At 35.4% G+C, this 24,634-nt stretch overlaps 1 pseudogene; it reads left to right on the top strand.

The window, feature by feature from the left end:
• The first annotated feature begins 5,348 nt into the window (after positions 1 to 5,348).
• On the top strand, positions 5,349 to 5,474 carry LOC122730282 (annotated as a pseudogene).
• Positions 5,475 to 24,634: the final 19,160 nt, after the last annotated feature.

The following is a 24,634-nucleotide window of genomic DNA, read 5'->3' as shown; positions in this document are numbered from 1 at the left end:
CCATAATATCCATTGTCTAAAGAAGCTATAGAAGGGATCACCCCTATAATTGAGGCTCTGAAAAGTCAGGGTATTATTGTCCCATGCCATCATTCTCAATGTAATACTCCCATTTTGCCAGTTAAAAAACCCAAGCCTGGCCCAGATGGGAAACCTGTTTATCATTTTGTACAAGATCTTAGAGTGATTAACAATTATGTTATTCCTAGACATGCTATAGTCCCTAATCCTGCCACTATAGTTTCTTCAATTCCATGTGAGGCTACATGCTTCACAGTGGGAGACCTCTGCTCTTCTTTTTTCTCTATACCAGTGCATAAGGACTTCCAGTATTTATTTGCCTTTACCTGGAAAAATACACAGTGGACCTAGACTAGACTCCCACAGGGATTTGTGGACACTCCTACATTATTTTCTTAAATTTTACAACAGGACCTGGCCTCTATTACTTTTAAAGGTTCCACTTTAGTACAGTATGTTCATGATTTACTTTTAGCCTTCCCTGATGCTGACACCTGTCAGGAAGACAGCTGCCATTTATTATTAGAACTATACAAGAGAGGCCACAAGGCCTCTAAGTCAAAGGTGCAATGGTGCTTATCTCAGGTAGAATATTTGGGCTTTATTCTGACTGCTGGAACTTGCTCTGTCTCTCCTAAGTGAGTCCAGGCTATTCAACAGCTTGCTGCCGCATCTACTAAGAAGCAGTTGAGGGCCATTCTGGGAGCAGCTGGGTATTACAGACAATGGATACCCCATTTTGGTGAAATTACTAAGCCTCTTATAGCTCTAACCAAAAATTCTGTCCCAGAACCTTTACAGCTGGATTTCCAGCATCTCTCAGCTATAACATAATTGAAATGGGCATTGTTATCACTACCTGCACTAGGACTCCCAGATTACAGCAAGCCTTTTATTCTTTTTGTGCATGAACAGAAGGGAGTGGCTTCTGGGGTCCTGACTCAATCAGTAGGACCTGTCCAGCATCCAATAGCTTATTATTCCAGGCAACTAGATTCTGTGGCCTCTGGGGTGTCACCCTGCCTCAGGGCAGTGGTGGCTACATCCCTTTTCATAGAAAATGCCTCTTACTTGGTCCTAGGTAATCCTCTTACAATACAATATCCCCATGAAGTAGAAGCCATCTTACTACACCATAGAACACAAGCCTTTTCAGATCAAAGGCTGGCTACGTATGAAGTAGACCTAGGTAGCATCAGTTATCTTTGCAAAAGAATATATACTTTTTTTTGCAGGGCAATGAAGGTTATGTGACATGCTCAGGGTCACACAACTAATAAGTGTCAAGTGTCTGAGTCCAGATTTGAACTCAGTTCCTCCTGAATCTGGACCCAGTGCTTTATCCACTGTGCCACCTAGCTGTCCTCTATTCTTCTAACATATAGTAAGAACAAAAGTACAAGTATTTCCAAATAAAATGTGTAGATATATTATTTTTTATGGTCACTGAGGAGGATGATTTCAGATTTAACAGTTTCTATATAACATTTGCCCCTACTATGTTCACTTCCAAATGTGTCATGTCTAATGGATGGCTGAGTCTGCATCTCTGGTACTGTTGGCATGGTGTAGCCTCTAGGCACTTTGCTCCTCATCATACGGCTCCTGGTAAAAAATTAGAATATATTCCACTTCCATATCTCTTGATGCCTTTTTTTCCTCATTTGAAAATTCACAATATTGTAGCTACTCTTATTCTCATTCACTTAAAAAAGGACAAAACAAACACAATTAGATGAAGGAAATGAGGTCCAAATTTATGGGCCACATAAAGACCTTGGATACTCCATTGTTTATCTCTCTAGCACAAGGGGAAAAAGGACAACAAGACCTAGACAATCATCCTGGCTGAGGTTTTTCAGTTCTTTGTACTCAGCCAATTGACAACTCAAGTGCTCAAATATCTAAATTCATCCATAATCCCTTTCCTGAACCTTACATTATCAACTGTAATATGGTAACGTCCAAAAAATACCTCAAATTCAACATGTCCCAAGCATGAATGATCTTTCCCCCCAAGTCCCAAACCCATTTTTCCCTACAACATTCTATTTCTAAAATAGATTCTGTTAATAGATTCTATTTACTAAAATATTCTATTTCTCTTCAGAAGCATGTAATTCTCTTATTTGCCTAGATTTCCTCCCTAAAAGTAATCTTTCACAGTTCTATTTTTTCACTTCCCACCCACAGAAATCAATATTCAAGTCTCACCAATTCTACCTTCATGTCACTCCTTTCCCTTCTCATGTTGCCACTACCCTAGTGTAAGCTCTCATCACCTCTTGGCTAAACTATAGAAATATCCCTTTACTGAAAGTGGTTAAGGGTAAGAGTTCGAAAAAATATTGAAATTGATCTTAGTTTAACACTTGTTTCAAGGTAGTATTGAAAGGAAAAATTCTCCATTTAGGTTCTCACCCTGATTAATGAGGCAAAAGTCATGACAAAGAGCATTAAAAATAATTTTATTATAAATATGTCAAGGTAGCAATATGTTTGAGGACCACTGAAGATGAGGAATAGCTTCAAGGTGAGGCAAATTTTATAAGAAACTTTAAGCCAAACAAGATGGGTCTACCTTAGCACAACAAACAAACAAACATATGAATGAATGAATGAATGAATGAATGAATGAATGAATGAATGAATGAATGAATGATTTGGGCCCTTGGATCTCTGTTTCTCCACAAGGTAGTAAGAATGTGATAATTTGCACATAGGGCGACATGACAACGAGCAAGTGATACAAAATGCTACAGACTTGGAGTATCATTCATCATCAGAGCCTTCCCCCAAACTGATTGAAAAGAAGGGCTGAGAATAATGGGATGCTGAGTCAACACAACTTTCAGCAGTAGTATTAGTTTAAAATTACTTTACCATGATCTTTTTTATTATATTCAATGATTGACTTTTTGTTATAAAAAAGGAATGAATTACATGTACTCTCATCTATTCTCTAGACTTAATATTTCTTAAATGTTATGGGTGGGCTTACCTATAAACTGCTGTTCTGTGTAGTTAATTATTTTACCAAAAAGTTCATTTTGATATTTTAAATATTATTCAGAGATTTAGGGTCATACAGATTAAAGAATCACAAGCATTCTCAGAGAAAATATGATGCAGTCTTCTGAATTGAGGGACTGATAATTGTAACCACATCAAAGAGTGTTGGGTGATTGAATAATTTATGACTAGAATATATGTAAATTTACATCAACCTAGCCAACCAGCAGGTCAATATTTGAAGTCAAGTTTATGCACTAAGTACTTTCAATAGTAAAAAAAAAAAAGCTCATATTAAATATCAAGTGTTACATATTAATTTTGTGTCTGATGGTTAATGCACCCAGGAAGCCTCCAACAACAAATGAGATACCTTATCAAAGTTCATAGTTCGGCTCTTTTGGGGCAGGGTTGTTTGGAAGGAATTTTATCACAAAAACGTATGAAATTATACATATGATGGTTAGGTCTTCAGGAAGCCCAAAATATTCATAAGAATATTGAAGTTTGAGTCAGAAAGACCTAGGCTCTAATATTGTTTTGAACCTTTAAATGTTGAGTAATCAAGGGTAAGTCACTTAAAATTTTGGAGCCTCACTCTTCTCTTCAATAAAGGGGAAACAACATTTGTAGTGTGTACTTCACAGGACTTTTTGAAAGCTAAAATGACTTTTTGTTTCTTTGTTTGTTTTGGTTTTTTTTGTGAGGCAATTGGGGTTAAGTGACTTGCCCAGGATCACACAGCTAGTGAATGTTAAGTGTCTGAGGCCAGATTTGAACTCAGGTACTCCTGAATCCAGGGCCGGTGCTCTATCCACTTAAAATGACGTTTTATGTGTAAAAGACTTTGAAAAATTTGAGGCATATGAAATTTGGCTTTGAAGTTGTTATTTTTTTTTCCTTTATCTCATTCTTTTCTCTCCCTTTTCCCACTCACAAACTAGGATAGAACACTGGATTTGGAATCAGGATTAATTTAAAATCTTCCTTCAAACACTAGCTATGTAATATTGGGAAAGCCCCTTAAACTAAGTTTGGCTCAATTTCCTCAACTATAAAATGAATATAATAGCACCTATGTCACAGAGTTGTGACCATCAAATGAGATATTTGTAAACTGCAAATCACAGTGTCTGATACAAAGCAGATGCATAAAATTATTTATTTTGTGGTATCCTTTTGACAAAAATCTGAGAAATATGGTCCTAGAATAAGTCATTAGCCTGCTAGTATCCTGTTTTTAAAAATACTTACTTATTTCATTAAATATTTCCCAATTACATGTAAAAATCAACAATCAGGGGCAGCTAGGTGGTGCAGTGGATAAAGCACCACTCCTGGAGTCAGGAGGATCTGAGTTCAAATCCGGCCTCAGACAGTTGACACTTACTAGCTGTGTGACCCTGGGCAAGTCACTTAACCCTCATTGCCCCACCCCCCAAAAAATCAACAATGATTTTCAAAAATGTTTCAAATTCAATTCCTTCCTCTCCACAATTAACTGCTACTCTATAAAAAGACAAACAATACATTATTGTAACAAATTTACATGTGAAGTCATACAAAACATTTTCATATTAGTCATTTTGCAAGAGAAAAAATAAAGAAAAAAGAATGTTTCAATCTATCTTCAAAGTTCATCAGTTCTCTCTCTCTCCAGAGGTGGATAGCCTTTTTTTTTATAATAGGTCATTTGAAATTGTCTTGGAATATTGTCTCTATCACAGTAACTTAGTCTTTCATAGATGGCAATCCTTGTTATATTGCTGTTGTATAGAATGTTGCCCTGGTTCAGTTCACTTCTTTTTATATACATTCATATTTCTTTCCAGGCTTTTTTTCTGAAATGTTCCTCTGTCATTTTTGTGGCACAATATTATTCCACACAATCATATACCACAGCTTGTCTCCCATTTCCACACATTCACTCTTTTTCCAAGTTTTGCCACAACAACACTGCTATAAATATGAGTAATGATATTGATAAGACAAAGGGAACCCACAGTCTGATAGTCCTTTGCATGTAGTTTCAAATTGTTCTGCAAAATGGATTGACCAATTTATAATTCTACCAAAAGTGCATCAGTGTCCCATTTCCGCCACATCTTCGCTTGCAATTTTATAATTGTACTTTTCTGTCATGGTATTGTCATTGTTTCAATTTGTATTTCACTAAACAGTAGTCATTTAGATAAATTTTTTTTTTCAAGTGAGTGTATATAGCTTTGATCTGTTTTTTCTGAAAAATTGCCTGTTTATATCCTTTGAGCATTTATCAACTAGGGAATGGCTACCATTCTTATAAACTTGACTCCATCACTTCTCGGCCTTTTGGCTAAGATAAAGTGTAGTATCTGTTCTTATCAGTTTAATATCTGATACATCCTCTATCCATTCCTAATATATTTGAGAAATGATGTCTTTATCAGGAAAAAACATTTTTTGCCAGTTTCCCATCTTATTCTAATTTCTACTAGATTATTTTTATTTGTGCAAAACCTTTTAAATTGCATGCTATCAAAATTATGTATTTTACTTCCCATGAGGTTTTCTATCTTGTGTTTGGACGTAAACTTTTTCATAATACATAGATTTGATGTTACAAATTTTTATGGTTTTCTAGTCTAGTTATATCTCCCTTTATATCTAAATCATTTATCCATTTTAACCTTTGTTGTTACATAAAGTGAAACATTTTTCAATGTCTAGTTTCTTTCAAACTGATGTACAGTTTTCTCAGCAATTTTTATCTGTGGTAATTTCTTATACCAAAAGTTTGGATCTTTGGGTTTATCAAAGTCTAGATTACTGTGGTCTTTCACCACTGTGTGTTGTGTACCTAATTTATTCTACTAATCTGCCACTGAATTTCTTAGCCAGTACTAGACTATTTTGATGACTATTCTGTAAAATAATTTGAAATTTAAAACTGCTAAGCCACATTACTTCACTTTTATATACATATGCATCTATATCTTTATCTATATATCTATATATACACCCATTTGAAATTCTTTTTCTTTTGTTTTTCAAGTTGAATTTAGTTATTTTTTTCATATCTATAAAAAACTCTGGTAGTTTGAATGACTTGACACTAACGTAAATTAATTAGGTAGAATTGATGTTTTTATTGTATTGGCTCAGCTTACCCATGAGCAATTAATATTTTTCCAATTGATTATATCTGTCTTTATTTGTGTGAAAAGTGTTTTGTGACTGTGTTCATATAGTTCTTAGGTTTGTCTTGGCAGGTAAACTCCTAAGGATATATTATCTGCAGTGGCTTTAAATTGAATTTCTCTTTTTATCTCTCCCTGGTGACTTTTATTGGTAGAACACAAAATTGCCAATGATTTATGTGGGTTTATTTTATATTATGCTACTTTTCTAAAGTTATTGTTTCAAAACATTGGGGGGAGTTGATTTTCTAGAGTTTTTTCCAAAATACCATTATATCAGCTCAAAAGAATTATAAATGTGTTTCCTTTTTGCCTGTTTTTATTAATCCAATTTTTTTTTCCTTCTCACTGTTATAGCTAGTTTTTCTAGTATAATATTGCATAATAGTGGATATAATGGACATCCTTGCTTATCCCCTGATCTTATTGGTAAAACTTCAATTTTATCTCCATTATAGATAATAATTGTTACTGGTTTTAGATAGATACTGCCTATAATTTTAAGAAAGTCTCCATTCATACCTTTGCTTTCTAGAGCTTTTAATAGGAATAGGTATTGCATTTTGTAAAAAGGCTTTGTCTGTATTTTGAGAAAAATCATAGGATTATTGTTTTTGTTATTGATATGTTCAGTTATGCTAATAGTTTTCCTAATATTGATGCAACCCTAAATTTCTGGTATAAATCCTACCTGGTCATAAGAAATTATCTTTGTGACATATAGTTGTAATCTTGTTAGAATTTTACTTAATGGATATTTTTATATTGATATTCATCAAGGGCTCTACAGTTTTCTTTTGTCGTTTTGTTTTGTTTAGGTATAAAAATCCTAGGTGTACCATAAAATGAATTCATGGTTACATGATATACACATAAAACATGATACCAAAAAGAAATTAAGATGATATGGGGTTGTTTATCTGTCAGATTTATGGGCAGAGAAAGAATTTAGGATCAAAGAAGATAGCAAAACAAAATGCAAAATAGATCATTTGAATTATATAAAATTAAAAACTTTTTGCATGAACAAAACTAATGTAAACAAGATTACAAGGCAACCAGAAAACTGGGAACAAATTTTTGAAACAAATATCTCTGGCAAAGGCCTCATGTCTCAGTAATGAGTCAAATTAAAAAATTACAAATCATTCCACAATTGATAAATGGTCAAAGGATATGAACAGGTAGTTTTCAGACAAAGAAATCAAAGCTATCTATAATCTTATGAAAAAAATGCTCTATATCATTATTGATCAGAAATATGGAAATTAAAATAACTCTTAGGTATCACTTCACAACTATCACAGTGGCAAATATAACAAAAAAAGAAAATATTGGATGTTAGAGGGGATGTGGGAAAGCTGGGATGCTAATCCATTGTTGATGGAGTTGTGAAAAGATCCTACCATTCTGGAGAGCAATTTGGAATTGCGCCCAATTATGTTCAATAATGCCCAGGAATTGTGCATACACTTTGATCCAGCAATACAATTGCTAGGTTTATATCCCAAAGATATCCCCCAAAAGAGGAAAATACCTATTTGTACAAAGATATTTATAGCAGCTCTTTTTGTGGTGGCTAAGGATTGAAAATCAAAGGAATACCCATCAATTGGGGAATGGCTAAACAAGCTGTGGTATATGATGATATTGGAATGTTATTGCGTTTTAATAAATGACAAGCATGATGATTTCAGAAATGCCTGGACAGATTTGTTTGAACTGATGTATAGTGACGTGAGCAGAACCAAGAGAACATTGTGCACAGAGACAGCAATATTGTGTGATGAAAAACTGTGAATGACTTCACTATTTTCAACAATACAATGATCCAAGACACACCCAAAGGACTATTGATAAAACACACTATCCACTTCCAAAGAAATAACTGATAATGATGGAACACAGATTGAAACATGCTATTTTTCACTTTCTTTTATTTTTTCTTTTATTACAGTTTACTTATACAAAATGATTAATATGGTAATGTTTTCCATAATTATACATATATAACAAACAAAAACTATAAATAAAAATGTTTGTTACTTTGAAAAAATAAATTTGGAAGGGATTCTTTTTATGTATTATTTTAAATAATATGTGTAGTATTGGAATTAATTGTTCCTTAAATGTTTAATAGAATTTACAAGTAAATCTATCTGATCTTTTGAATTTTCTGAGTGAGTTTCTTAGTAACATATTCAATTTATTTATTTATTTATTTTTTTTTTGTGTGTGTGAAAACATTTAAGTGTTTATTCTTTTGTGACATTTTAGTCCATGGAAGAATATATTCCTAATACTTATAATATTAATACATTTGTCTTATAGATGTTAGGGAAAGGATGAACATAATTGAGATGTAATAAGTACTTACATTTACAACATATTGCTTTCACTTACTTTATTATTTCCATTAATTGTGATAAATTGTCCTTGATTCAGCATATCACATTGATTTTTTTTAGCACTGGAGCTGAAGCATAGTTTTAATCCAACCTCTTAAATGCACTAGTACTGCATTTTTTTTTAAATTTTTGTTCACTCTTAGAATAGAATTTTATTTTCCAAAATATATGTAAAAACAAATTTTAACATCAATTTTTAAAAAACAATTGTTCCAACTTCTCTTCCTCCTCTATTCCCACCCCCACCCTCTAGAACTCAAGCATTTCAAAATAAATTATACATGACTAGTCATGGAAAACATTCCCACATTAGCTAGGTTGTGAGAAAAAAACAGTCAAAAAACTCCCAAAACTTCAGACTGAGGAATTGTCAAAGAGAAAAAACATTTTTTTTAAAAAATGTGTTTCCATGGGCAGCTAGGTGGTGCAGCAGACAGAGCACCGGCCCTGGAACCAGGAGCACCCGAGCCCAAATCCGGCCCCACACACCCAACACCCACCAGCCACATGACCCCGGGCAAGCTACCCAACCCCAATTGCCTCACCAAAAAAGAAAAAAAAAAAGAAAAGAAAAAAAAATGTGTTTCCATCTATTTCAGATACTATCACTTCTTTCTCTGTAGATGGGTTGCCATTTTCATAGTCCTTCAGGGTTATATTGGACCATTGCCTTGCTGAAAATAACCACATGCTTCCCAGCAGATCATTTTACACTATTGCTGTTATTTTGTATACAGTGCATTTCACTCTGCTTCAGTTCATGTAGGTCTTTCCAGGTTTTTCTAATAGTATCCTGATCATCATACCCTAAATAATGTACCTTAAACTTGACAAAGAATTTTCTTTGTATTAGCCCAGCAAAGTCATCATAATTATTTCCCTCAATCCTATTCCCTTCCCATGATATTTACTCTATTTTCCATCTTCTTTTAAACTATTCCTCCTCAAAAGTATTTTACTTCTGACTGTCCCCTCCCCTACTCTGCACTCCCTTTTTTTTCACCCTTCCTTCCTTATCCTCTTCCCCTCATACTTTCCTGTAAGGTTAAATAGATTACTCCTCCCAACTGGGTGTGAATATTATTCCCTCCATGAGCCAACTCTGATGAGTTTAAGGTCTTTGAGCTAATTCTATGTTTCAAATTTTCTTCCTCCCTCTCTCCTCAACCCTCCCTATGAAATCAAGCAATTCAATATTTCATACTTGTGCCGTTATGCAGAACGTCTTCATCTTCCTTGAAAGTATTTTGCTTTTTACTACTCTCTCCCAGAATCTGCCCTTCCCTCCTTCCCCTCCCCCCCCTTATCTCCCTCCCCTCCCTCAGGGCAAAATATATTACTATATCCACTTGAGTATGTGTGTTAGTCCTTCTCTGAGTCAATTCTGATGATATTAAGGTTCAATCACTCCCCAATTCCTTCCCCCTCTTCCCCTCCCCTCTATAAGCTTTTTTCTTGTTTCCTTCATATGAACAACCTCTCCCCAGACCATCTCTCCCTTCCCCCTCCCCCAGTCTATTTCTTCTACACCTCAACCCTATTTTAAGGATGTCATTATGGGTTAGTTAGGTGGCACAGTGGACAACGCACCAGCCCTGGACCCAGGAGGCCCCAAGCCCAAATCCGGCCCCATACATAAGAGACCCCACAAAGAATAAAACATAACTTCCCTTCGTATTCAGTTCAGACCTGTGTCCTCTGTATTATCTTCCCATATAGGAATGTTAACAGTTTGATCTTTTAATATCCCTCATGAAGTCTTTTTCCTGTTTATCTTTTTATGCTTCTCCAGGGTGTTGTATTTGAAGGTCAAATTTTCTATTCAGTTCAGGTCTTTTCATAACAAATGCCTGAAAGTCTTCTTTCTCCTTGAAGTTCCATGTTTGCCTCTGAAAGATGATGCTTAGTTTTGCTGGGTATGTGATTTTTGGCTGTAGTCCCAGTTCCTTTGCCCTCTGGAATATCATATTCCATGCCCTCCGGTCCTTTAATGTAGAAGCTGCTAGATCTTGCTTTATCCTTATTGGAGCTCCACAGTATTTGAATTCCTTTTTGCTAGCTGCTTGCAATATTTTCTCCTTGACCTGGGAGTTCTGGAATTTGGCTATAATATTCCTGGAGGTTTTCCTTTTGGGATCTCTTTCAGGAGGTGATCGGTGGAGTCTTTCAATTTCTATTTTAGCTTCTGCTTCTAGAATATCAGGGCAATTTTCCCTCACAATCTCTTGGAGGATGGTGTCTAAACTCTTGTTTTGGTCATGGTTTTCAGGTAGTCCAATGATTTTCAAATTATCTCTCCTAGATTTATTTTCTAGGTCAGCTGTTTTCCCAAGGAGATCTTTCACATTGCCCTCTATTTTTTCATTCAATTGGATTTGCTTTACTGTGTCTTGGTTTCTCATAAGCTCACTAGTTTCCATTTGTTCAATCCTAATTCTTAGGCAATTATTTTCAGCAGACAGTTTTTTAATCTCCTTTTCCATTTGGCTTTTCAAACTGTTGACTTTTTTCTCATGACTCTCCTGCATTGCTCTCATTTCTCTTTCCATTCCTTCCTCTCTTTCTCTACATCTTCATTCTATCTCTCCTATTTTCTCTTCAAAGTCCCTTTTGAGAGCTTCCATGGCCTGAGACCAGTTCATATTTTTCTTGGAAGCTTTGGATGTTGGAGCTTTGACCCTATTATTTTCTTCTTCTTTTGAGGATGTATTGTGGTCTATCTTTTCCCCAAAGAAGTTTTCGATGGTCTTCTGCTTTCTCTGCCTACTCATCCTGGCTTACTGTTTCTTGGCTTTTTACTCCTTAAAGTGTAGTGCTGCTTCCCGGACACACTGTTCGTGCTACAGCGTGGCCCAGGGGGTGATTGGGCTTCTTCTCAGCCTGCCTGGCTTGTGAGTAATCACAGCCGCTTTCTCTTTGACCTGGAAACAGAAGTTTAATTGAGCTCTGATTCTCTATGGTCGGAAGCTTGGCGTGCTTTTACCCCTCCCCCACTGGGCCACCACCACTCGATTCAGCCCACTGGTTCAGACCCAGGGCGCTTTGCCCCAACTCCAGCAGATACTGCCTCCACTTCACCCCGGCCTACCTCCGAACCCCCTCACCAGTCCGTGATCGGAGCCTCAGAAGCTGCTGGTGCTGAAGACTCTGACATGTGTTGGAAGCACTGTCCCTGGCTGGGTCCGGACCGCGCACTGAGCTGTTCAGCCTGATCAGTAGGTGATCAGAATTGCCCTCTTTTGCGGAGAAACAGTCTCACTCTGTTCTTATGTGCATTAGGCTGTTCTGGGTTTTGATTTTTACCGCATTATTTGGGCCTGAATGGACGGGTTTATCTGGAGCTTGTGGGAGTCACAGCCTCTCCTCCGCCATCTTGGCTCCGCCCCTCAATTTATTTTTAATAAGGTTTTGTAAGGAGTCTGTTAACTCTTTTGGTCAGTTGATATTTCTATAACTATTCATTTCTCTTAAATTATCAGGTTTATTGACATGTAACTGGCCAAAATAGCTCCTAATAATTGTTTTCATTTCCTCATTAGTGGTACATTTACCATTTTCTTTTTTGATACCAGTAATTGGATTTTCTTTTTTTAATCAAATTAACCATTGTTTTTCATTTTTTAATCTTAAATTTATTTATTAGTTCAATAGTTTTTTAGCTTTAAATTTTACATTAATTTATTCTTTGATTCTCAGGATTTTTTTCAGTGTTAAATGGGGGATTTTATAATTATTTTTATAGGTTTTTTATTTGCATACCCAATTTGACGTAGTAGCAGTATTGCTGAATCAAAGGGTATGCAGAGTTTCCTCTTGTCTGATTGTAATTTTAATGATTTTTTTCTTTATTGAGCAATTGTATCTCCTTTTCTGTTTGGCCAGTTCAAATTGTTTTTTTTTTGGGGGGGGTCAGGCAATAAGGGTCAAGTGACTTGCCCAGGGTCACACAGCTAGTAAGTGTCAAGTGTCTGAAGTCAGATTTGTACTCAGGTCCTCCTGAATTCAGGGCCAGTACTTTATCCACTGCACCACCTAGCTTTAATGGAAAAGTTAAACTAAACACAGGAGGAAATAGATAGCAAAATTTTACTAGCCAGGGACCTCAACTTTCTCCTCTCAGAGCTAGATAAACCTAAATATAAAACAAAGAAGAAAGAAGTTAAGGAGATAAATACAATCTTAGAAATCTTATTATACCATAGGCCTCTGGAGAAATTTAAATGGGAATAGAAAAAAATGTGCCTTTTCTTAGCTATACATGGCACCTAAACTTAGCATCTTAAAAAAACAGAATAGACTAAATGGTACATGAAACACAAAGATCAATGGAAGAGAAGAAATCTTTAAAAATTTGAACTGGGTGCAGCTAGGTGGCATAGTGGATAAAGCATTGGCCCTAGATTCAGGGTACCTGAGATCAAATCTGGCCTCAGACACTTGACACTTACTAGCTATGTGACCCTGGGCAAGTCACTTAACCCTCATTGCCCTGACCCCCCCAAAATTAGATGCTCTGACATTTGAGATCTCTCTATGTCTATATTTATCTCTATCTCTATCTATGTCTATAGCTAGATTCAAATCCACATCCACACCTACACCAACACCTATACTTATTCCTATATACCTATACCTATATTTATACATACACACATATAATATCAGGTTTTTTCTATTGATATTAGTTGATTACTTATGTTGCCATTTATCAAGAAACCATTCCCCACTTATTGACTTTTTATTTGGTATATTTTTACTTTTGCTTTTTCTGAGGTCATAGCTGTCACCTTTGCCTTTTTGAACAATTTTAGCTAAAGCAAAATAGATTCTTCCCCAAATAAGAGAAAAAAGTAATAGAAGGAATTTTCATATGATATTATGACATACTTAGTGTATCATAGAAAATCAACTAAAATACCACTTGAAATAATTAATGATTTTAGGAAAGTTGCAGGATATAAAATAAAGCCACATACATCTTTAGCATTTCTGCATATTACCAACAAAGCTCAGAAGCAAACAGATATTCCATTTAAATAACTGTAGACAACATAAAATATTTGGGAGCCTACTTGCCCAGACAATTCCAGGGCCTATATGAGCACAATTATGAAACATTTTTTACCCAAATAAATTCAGATCTTAACAGTTTCAGAAATTTCAGTTGCTCATGGGTAACCTGAACAAATATAAAATTACAATTATACCTAAATTTATTTATTTATTCAGTGGCATAGCAATTAAATGAACAAAACTTGTTTTATAGAGCTAGAAATATAATTAAAAATTATATGAAAGAACAAGAGGTCAAGGATATCAAGTTATTTAATGAAAAATGAAAAGGAAATTGACCTAGGCATACCAGATCTAAAACTATATTATAAAGACACAATCATCAAAACTATTTGTTACAGGCTAAGAAATAGAATAGTGGATCAGTGGAATAGATTAAGTACACAAAACACAGTAGTGAATGGCTAAAGTAATCTACTGTTTGATAAAACCAAAGATACCAGTTTCTGGGTGTAAGGAATTAATTATGACTTGGTATTTGTTTTCATAACTGTATCTTTGCTTCATTATGGTCAGAATGAAAAAAAAATGTAAGCTTGAAAATCCTAAGAGAAGATGGGTGTGTACTTTGGGAGATAATTGAACAAACAAGAGGAACTCTGACCACAGGGAACATTTATTGAAACTAAGTAACTAAGCCTCCCCTAATAGCTTCCCCACCCCGACATGGGTCTGTCCAGATTATAATGGAGATAGCCCATGTGTGTGTGCTGAGCCAAATGAAGACTCAGCATGTCTAAGAACAGCCCCTTCCCTTCTGCTGAGAAAGTCGGTTAGAGGTAGTTGGAGGAAGAGGGTGAGGGGAGTTTTTGGAGAGGCAGTTAGAGAGTGTTCTGAGGGAAACAGGGAAGCAAGGTAGACAGCTAGAGGAGCTATTGGTGTTTGACCCTCAGACCAAAACAGAAGAGACTGAAAGCTAATTCTCCTTAGAGCTACAGATTCCAGGTGGTAGTGAGCTTGTGTTTTTGAGGCAAAACTAGCTCTTTGGAGCTAGCTGGGCTGGAGGCAGGTTCGGGGTGCCTAGGGCATTTTTACCCCAGAAATTTACATTCCCTGGCTCTATTAACCTCACTTGTGTTTTGAACTTATTCCCATTAATAAAACTGTTTTGTTTTTTGAAAGACGCTGTTTCCTTTCTTACCACAATACTATGGCAAGTCACCCACTTAACTCTTCCCATACTAAATTTGGCCGTTACATGGGATAAGAGCTCACTATTTGACAAAAACTGCTGGGAAAGCTAGAAAATAGCATGGCAGAAACTAGGCATATACCAACATTTCATACCATATACCAAGATAAGACCAAAATTGGTACATGATGTAGACATAAAGGGTGATACCCAAGGCAAATTAGGAGAGCAAGGAATAGTTTACCTGTCATATCTATGGAGAATGGAAAATTTTATGATCAAAAAAGAGATAATGAACATTAAAAAAATCCAAAATGGATCATTTTAATTACATCAAATTTAAAAGGGTTTGCTGAAACAAAAAAACAAGGCAAACAAAATTAGAAGTAAAGGAGAAAGAGGAAAGACATTTTTACAGCAAAATTTTATTTCATATCCTGCAACGTTTCAAAAATTGTTAATTATTTCAAGTACATTTTTAGTTGATTCTCTATTATACTCTAAGTATGTCATCATGTCACATGCAAATTCCTTCTATTTCTTTATTCACTCTTATTTGGAGCAGAATCTATTTTGCTTTAGCTGTTTATGATAAAGTTCTCATTTTTCAAATATGTGGATAACTGAGTAAATTTTATAAGAATACAAGCCATTCCCCAGTGGATAAATGGTCAAAGGACAGGCAGTTTTTAGGTGAAGAAATAAAATCTATCTATATTCTTAAGAAAAAAAATGCTTTAAATAACTATTGATTAGAGAAATGCAAATTAAAACAACTCTGAGGTACTACCTCACACTTATCAGATTAGCACAAAAAAAAGAGAGAGAGAGAAAAGCAAAATTATAAATATTGAAGATGTGGAAATCAGAAGACTGCATTGTTGGTGGAGTTGTGAACTCATCCAACAATTCTACAGAGCAATTTGGAACTATGCCCAAAGGTCTACAACATGGTTCTTACCTATTGATCCAACAATACAACAACAAGGTCTGTATCCCAATGAGATTAAAAAAGATGGGAGGGAAGGTGAGGTGGAGCCATGATGGTGGAGAAAAGGCTCTGACTCACATGAGCTATCTTCCCAAACCCTCCAAATAGCTTTAAATAATATAATAGAAAAATCTCTGTAGCTTCAGAATCCACAAAAGTATGAGGTACAATAATTTTCCAGCCAAATCAACTCAGAGGAATGGGAGGAAAGGTCTGTCTCACTGAGGTGAGAGTTGAACACAGTCTAGCAGAGGCTGTATAACAGACCAGACCCCAGCAAAGCAGGAGATTTCAAAAAAACTGAAAAGACTTACATGAACTTATGCTGAGTGAACTGAACAGAACCAGGAGAACATTGTACACAGTAACAGTAACATTGTGTGGTGGTCAACTGTGATAGATTTAGCTTTTTTCATCAATACAATGATCCTAGGCAATTCCAAAAGACTTATGAAGGAAAATGCTCTCCACATCCAGAAAAAGAACTATGGAATATGAATGCAGATTGAAATACACTATTTTTACAATATTTGTTGTTTGTGTGTGTATGTGGTCTTCTTTTGTTTTGATTGTTCTTTCACATGACTAATATGGAAATATGTTTAACTTGATTTACATATACAACCTATATCAGATTGCTAGCTGTTTTGAGAAGGGGGGAGGGAAAGGAGGCAGGAAGAAAAATTAAGAACTCAAAATCTTACAAAAATAAATTTTGAAAACTATTTTACGCAGAGTTGGAAAAATACTATTTAAAATAAAATTAAAATATACACTGGAAAAATAGAATTAATTAAATGGAATCTAATGCCTTTATGAGAAATCAAGAAACAATAAACAAATGAAACAATAAGAGACAATGTGGAATACGTCAATGGAAAAGCAACTGACTTGGAAAATAGATCCAGGAGAGATAATTTAGAATTTATTGGACTACTTGAAAGCCCTGATCATAAAGAGAGCCTAGCCATCATCTGTTAAGAAATCATCAAGTTATTTTTATCAAATTAAAAAAAATTTAAAAAGATTTTGCACAAACAAAACCAATTCAAACAAGATTAGAAGGAAAGCAGAAAGCTTGGAAAAAAAATTTACAAACAGGGTTTCTGATAAAGTGCTCATATCTAAAATATATAGAGAACTGAATCAAATATACAAGAATACAAGTCATTCCTCAAATGATAAATGGTCAAAGGATATGAACAGGCAATTTTCAGATATGAAATTAAAACTATCTACAGCCATATGGAAAAAAAAATGTTCTCAATCACTACTTATTAGAGAAATGCAAATTAAAAATACCCTCAGGCACCATATCACACCTATCCAATTGGCTAATATGACAAGAAAGGGAAATTATACTATTTGAGAAGACATAGGGAAATTGGCACACCAATGAACTGTTAGTGGATATGTGAATAGATATAACCATTCTGGAAAGAAATTTGGAACCATGACCAAAAGGCTTTAAAACTGTGCATACCCTTTGACCCAGCAAGACCATTACTAGGTCTATATCCTGTGGGAAAATAATGGAACTTGGCAGAATGATTGTGATGGGCCACATCTGGCCTGTCCTTAGTGACATATGCGGCTGATGTCAGCAGGAGAAACCACTCTACACAGGCAGTTTGGAGGACCTCCCCTTTTGGGGGAGGGAGAGTAAATGCTCCCTGAGGGGAGCTCCATCTCTTTCAGGTGTCAGCTTCTTTCTGGCAATAGCAGATGAGAGAGAGTTTTTTTTCTTGGCAGTTTGCCCTCTGGGCCCTGCATGGCTGTTTCCTATTGAAGCTATGAACCCCAGGTGGTGAGTTAACAAATGAGACCTGCTCTTATGAATTAGCTGAACTGGAAGTGAGTTTGGAAATTGTATAGGCTTAGGTTAGATTTAGGGGGATTATCCATTTTTCTTTTTCCCTATTCCCTTGTCTTTGACTTTATTAATTTCATCTTTACTGTGTATTTTATTCCCATTAGTAATATCTGATTTGTTTGTGGAAAAGAGGCTGTTAGGCTCCTTTCTTATTGGCCTGGGAGAAATATCTAAAGGCAGTTTGGAGGGGAGGGAGCTTTGGACCTAGAGGTCCCTCATTATTTTAGGGACCCCAATATTTTGGTGAGCCACCCAATTAACTCTCCCCATATTAAAGTTGGCCCCAACAATCCCAAAGATATTATAAAAAAGGGAAAAGGACCCACATGTACAAAAGCATTCAGAGCTGCTCTTTTTTGAGGCAGCAAAGAATTAGAAAATGAGGTGATGCCCATCAATTGAGGAATGGCTAAACAAGTTGGGGCATATGAATGTGATGGAATAATTTTGTGCTTCTAAGAAATGATAAGCAGATGGATTTCAGAAAAACCTGGAAAGATTTACATGAATTGAAGCAGAGTGAAAAGAGCAGAACCAAGAGAACACTGTTCACAGTATCAACAAGATTTTTTGGTGATCAACTGTGATAGACTTAACTCTTCTCAGCAATACAATGATCCAAGACAATGCTAAAAGACTTATGGTGGAATGTGCTACCTACGTTCAGAAAAAGAAGTATGGAGTCTGAATGCACACTGAAGCATACTATTTTCACTTTTGTTGTTGCTTTTATGTTATTGTTCTTGTTTATTCTTTCTTGCATTTTTTTCCTTTTGTCCTGATTAATGTGGAAATATATTTAAGTGCTTGCTGGACTCAGGAAGACAAAGGGAAGGGGGAGTGAGAAAAAGTTGGAACTCAAAAAAATATATTTACATGTAATTGAGAAAAAATTAAATAAAAAAATTTAAAAAAAGAAAGAAATTAATAAGGAAAATAGCCCTGATGTCCTAGAACCAGAGAGTAAAATAGTCCACCAATCACCTCCTGAAAGTTATCCTAAAATGAAAAAAATGTCAGGAATATTATAACCAAATTTCAGTTTTCCCAGGTCAAGGAAAAAATATTGCAAGCAGCCAGAATGAAACAATTCAAGTATCATGGAGCCACAGTCAAGATAACACATGATTTAGCAGGTTCTACATTTAAGGCTCATAGGGCTTGGAATGATACTCTTGTAGGCAAAGAATCTGGGATTACAACCAAGAGTCAGCTACCCAGCAAAACTTAGTATAGTTCTTTTGGGTGGATGGGTGGAGGGGGGGGAGTCATTCAGTGGAAGAAAGGACATTCAGTCATTCTTTTTTTTTTGTGCAGGGCAATGAGGGTTAAGTGACTTGCCCAGGGTCACACAGTTAGTAAGTGTTGTGTCTGAGGCCAGATTTGAACTCAGGCCCTCTTGAATCCAGGGCTAGTGCTCTATTCACTGTAGCACCTAGCTGCCCCTCAGGTATTCTTGATGAAAAGACCAGAGCTGAATAGAAAATCCAACTTTCAAATATAAGACTCAAGAGTATCATAACAAGGTAAGTAGGAAAAGTAAGTCATAAGTGATTTAATAAGTTTAAAACTGTTTACATTCCAACATGGGAAGATGAAATTTGTAACTCATAAGAACTTTCTCATTATTAGGTTGTTAATAGCAGGATAGAACAATAGATAAATGGGTGGATGGTACAGATGGTATGCATGGATGGATGTATGGATGTATGTATCTATGGATGCATGGATGGATGGATGTGAGTTGAATATGAAGGGATGATATCTAAAAATAAAATTAACAGGTGAGAGAGGAATGCACTGGGAGAGAAGGAAAGGGGAGGTGGAATGGGGTAAATTATCTCACAAAAAAAGGCTTTTGCAGTGGAGGGGAAGATGGAGAAGGTGAGGGATAGTGAGTGTACCCTACTCTAATCAGAACTGGTTAAAAGAGAAAATAACATACACATTCATTTGGGTATAGAAATTTATCTAACCCTGCAGGAAAGTAAGACAGGGAAGGGGATAAGAGAAGGGTATATGTGTATATGATATAAGGGAGGGCAGATTGGGGAAGTGTGTAGTCAAAAGCACAGAAGTCTTGAGGAGGGACAGGGTGAAAGGGGAGAGTGAATATGATAAATGGGGGCAGGATAGGATAGAGGGAAATAAAGCTAGTAATAATAACTGTGAAAAAAAATTTGAAGGAAGTTCATCCAATAAAAGCCTCATTTCTCAAATATATAGGGAATTTTATAAAAATAAGAGCCATTCCCCAATTGATAAATGGTCAAAAGTTATAAACAGTTTTCTGATGAAATAATAAAAACGCTCTATAGTCATACAAAAAATGCTCCAATTCACTATTGTTTGGAGAGATGCAAATCAGATAGACTAAGATACAACTCCACACTTAGCCGACTGACTAATGTGACAGAAAAGGAAATGACAATTATTGGAAGGGATGTGGGGAAATTGAGACACTACTGCACTCACTGTTAGTAGAGTTATGAATTGATTCAACCAATTTATTTTGTGCTGAGGGAATGCCAAAAAAATGAGGAATGGCTTAATAAATGATGATATTTGAATGAAATGGAATTCTAAAGTGATATAAGAAATGATGCACAGGAGGATTTTAGAAAAACCTGGGAAGACTTACATGAACTGATGGTGAGTGAAGTGAGCAGAACCAAGAGGACACTGTAGTAACAGAACAATGTGCCATGATCAACTATGATAGACTTAGCTTCTTAGCAATACAATGATCCAAGAAAATTCCAAAAAGATTCATAATGGGAAATGCTGTCCACATCCAGAATAAAAACAACAAAAAAACTATTGAATCTGAATGCAGATTGAAGCATGCTTTTTTCCCTTGCCTTTTTTTGGTGGTTTTTCCCTTTTGTTTTGTTTCCTCTTTTACAACATGACTAATATGAAAATATGTTTACATGATTACATGTAAATAACCTATAGATAGGTTGCACATGAATAACCTAACAGATTTTTTGCCAACTTAGGGACAGAGGGCAAAAATTTTGGAACTCAAAATCTTATGGAAAGTAAATGTTAAAAACTATTTGTACATGTAATTGGAAAAAAATAAAATACTATTTACAAAACATTTACAAAGTAATTCTGCCCCAGCCCATAATTTTAATTTTCTGTGCATTTGAAGTGTATTTCTCATATGTAATACATTGCTAGATTTTAGTTTCTAATCCATTTTTGTTTGGGGGGTGAGTTTATTCTATTTATATTCAGTTCTAATTGTTAACTTTGTATTTCCCTCAAAGCTATTCTTTGGTTTTTTAATCCTTTTTTCTTTTTATCCTAGCTTTCTTCCAGTCTGTTTTGCTTCTGACCTCTGCTTTCTTTTATCTGCTCTTCATTTTACCACTACCCCTCCTATTCCTTATCCCTTCCCCTCTTACTCTCCTATTGAGTAAGATATATTTCTTTTACCAATTGAGTATGTGTGTATACACATATATAATGTGTATATACATATATACTATATGTATGTGTGTGTATAAAATTTTCCCTCTGATGAATTTGGAAATGAGGATGGTTCAAGCATTTCCTACTCCTACACCATTCTACCTCCACTTCCCCAAATTCTTCCTTGAGTGTCTCTTTTATGTGAAATGATTTACTCCATTCTTCCTTTCACATCCCCCTTCTCCCGGGGCACCTGTCTTTCACACCCATCTATATTTTTTATACATTGTCCCAACATAATACATTCAGTTACACATCTTCTATGTAGAAAACTGCTAACTGCTCTAAAAATTATAAAGTCCTTAGAAAGTTACATGTATTATCTTCCCATGTAAAAAGGTTTAAGGATTTAACTTTATTGAGTACTATATGATTTGTTTCATATTTGGCTTTTTATGATTCTTTTGAGTGTTTTATTTGAGCTTCAAATTTTCTATTCATCTATGTTATTTTTATTAGGAATTCTTGAAAGTTCTTTATTTAATTAAATATCAATTTTTCCTCTTCAAGGAATATCTTAATTTTTCTGGGTACTTTATTCTTGGTTGCAATCTCAACTCTTTTGTCTTCTGTCTTATCCTATTCCAAGCTCTTTGTTAGCAATTAAATCTTGTGTGATGCTGACTCTCACTCCACAGTGTTTGAATGGTTTCTTTCTGGCTGCTTGAAATATTTTCTCTTTGACCTCAAAGCTCTGGAATGTAGCTATAATATTTCTGCTAGTTTTAATTTATGGATCTCTCAGGTGGTTATTAGTGGATTCTTTCCACTTCTATTTTACCTTCTCATTATGGTATATGAGGACAGTTTTGTGTGTGTGCTGGGGTGCAATGAGAGCTAAGTGACTTGCCCCGGGTCACACAACTAGAAAATGCCAAGTGTCTAAGGCCAGATTTGAACTCAGGTCCTCCTGAATCCAGGGCTAGTGCTTTATCCACTGTGCCACCTCACTGCCTCAAGGACAGTTTTTCTTGATAATGTCTTCAAATTTGATGACTAGCCTCTTCATTTTGATTATGCCTTTCAGGTAGTCTAATAATTCTTAAACTATCTGTCTTCTATCTGTTTCCTGGTGTGATGAAATAATGGGATTTTGCAGATACTCAAAGACCCACCTGGAGATTAATCTAGACTGATTGAATCAAATGAGAGTGATTGACTGCTGATTAGGCTACTTCAAGTTAACTGGATTGTAATCACAACTGGCTATCCCTTAAGAAGGTATTATTCTCAGAAGCTAGACTGTAAACTCAACTTGAAGAACACCTTCAAAACCAATGGATTTGAATGACACCACCCAATCAGCTTGAAGCAGTGTGTAAGGACTGCCTCTGTTTCAGACCTATAAAAAGCTTCCACAATCAGCTTGCTGGAGAATTCCTGATTAAAGCAGGCTCCTGGAGGACGACTTGAGGAAGAACCAAACCAGGCTGGAACTCTCGTCTAGATAGACCTTTTCTTAACTTTCTGAACTCCATGTGAATACCTGTATGCTTTAATAAATGTTTAATGCCCAAAGACTGGTGCTGAAGCTTCTAATTTAAGGCGATCACATAATATAGATTTTAAACATCACACTGGGTTAATTTTTTTTTTCCTGAGATAGTTCATATGTTCTTCAATTAAGAAAAAAAAAGACTTAGTTTTATTGTTTCTTGATGTCTCCTAGAATCATTGGTTTTCACTTCCCAATTCTAATTTTCAAGGATTTATTTCCCTCAGTGAACTTATTTACTTCTTTTTGCATTTGGCCAATTCCACTTTTTTAGGGAGTTATTTTCATCAGTGAACTTTTATATATTTTTCCATTTTGCCAATTGTCTTTAATAAGGTATTTTTGTCTCTGTCACCAATCTATTAATTGTTTTGTTTTTCTCCTTTTCCTTTTGTATCTTTCCTAATTTTTCTTTGTCATTTTAATTTTATTTTGAGACCCATTTTTTAGATCTTCCAAGAATTCTTGTTGTTGTATCCAATTATCTTTTTGTTCTTTGTGACTTTGCTTGTAGCTATTTTGACTTTATTGTCTACTTCTGAGTTTGTGTCTTAGCCTTTCCTGTCAATATACTAGCTATTATTGTTTGCTAATTTTTCTATCCTGTTTCTTGATTGCATATTTTATGTTAAACTCAGGCTCTGTTGTCAGCTAAGAGGATGTGGGTCACTGTCTCAAGCTTCAGATTTTTATGCACTGCTGTTTTCAGAGCTAGTTCTGGGAGTTGAGATGTTTATTGGTGATTCCCAGCACAGTGTGATCTGGAGAGAGGTGTGGTCATTACTGGCTACATCTGCATTCTGTTCCTTGCCAACTGCTTTTGATCCGTTGCTTCCCAATACCCCTGTTTCCTTGGGACCATATGATATTTTTCCTTATTATCACTGATTTCTTAGGCCCAGAACTGATTTTGCATCTGAAGGATGCATACCTCATGACCAAAAGTGCTCCTCTTTGCCCTTAAACTATGAACCCAGAAGTAGTTATATGCAATGGATTTGCCAAATAATATCTGACCCTACAGTGGATGAAAGCATAGGAGTCTCCTATCATCTCTTTCTGGCTATGTTACAGGTTCTCTTGCTATCTCTGGCTTGAAAGCTTTCAAAACTGCTATTGATTTTGTCACCACCACCAAGTTCCACGACTAGTGTGTCATCCACATGATCTCTAAGCCAGCCTTTATTTTTGTGTCAAATATCTTTCTTTTTATCTTTGAATCCATTTAATATTTCATTTCCCCCTAATTACATGCATGTAAAACCAATTTTTAACATTCATTTTTTAAAAATTTGAATTCCAAATTCTCTCCCTTCCCTCCTCCCCCTTCCATCGAGAAGGCAAGCAATTTGATATATATTATACATGTGCAATCATTCAAAATATTTCCATATTACTCATGTTGTGAAAGAAAATATAGACCCAAAATACCTCAAGAACAATATAGTTAGAATATATTTCAATCTGTATTCAGATGCTATCAGTTTTTTCTCTGGGTATGAAGAACATTTTTCATCATAAGTCCTTTAGAGTTGTCCTGGATTATTGTACTGCTGAGAATAGCCAAGTCATTCATAGCTCATCTTGTGTGTGTGTGTGTGTGTGTGTGTGTGTGTGTGAGAGAGAGAGAGAGAGAGAGAGAGAGAGAGAGAGAGTTCTAACCCCCTAAGTTATGTTGGACTGGAAGAATGTCTCACTTTAGGTTTTTGTTGGCTATGTTGTTCTAGAATTATATTTTTGGCATTGTTTTAAAGTTGTTTGGAAGGGAACACTGGGAGAGATCAGCTAAGTGTTTTCTCTACTCCATTATCTTTGTTCTGTCCTGCTATTAATCTTTTACATCTAATATCCATGGACTGATAATACAAATGGATAAAATACCTGACTTTTTTGAAATTCAATAAAAATATTAAGATTTAATATTGTTTTTTGTAGGGTCACTGAAATCATCTTTGAGACAATTCCAC

This window comes from Dromiciops gliroides, chromosome 5, assembly GCF_019393635.1.
Source record: "Dromiciops gliroides isolate mDroGli1 chromosome 5, mDroGli1.pri, whole genome shotgun sequence".
Taxonomy (NCBI): domain Eukaryota; kingdom Metazoa; phylum Chordata; class Mammalia; order Microbiotheria; family Microbiotheriidae; genus Dromiciops; species Dromiciops gliroides.
This window is presented reverse-complemented; position numbering and strand designations above follow the sequence as displayed.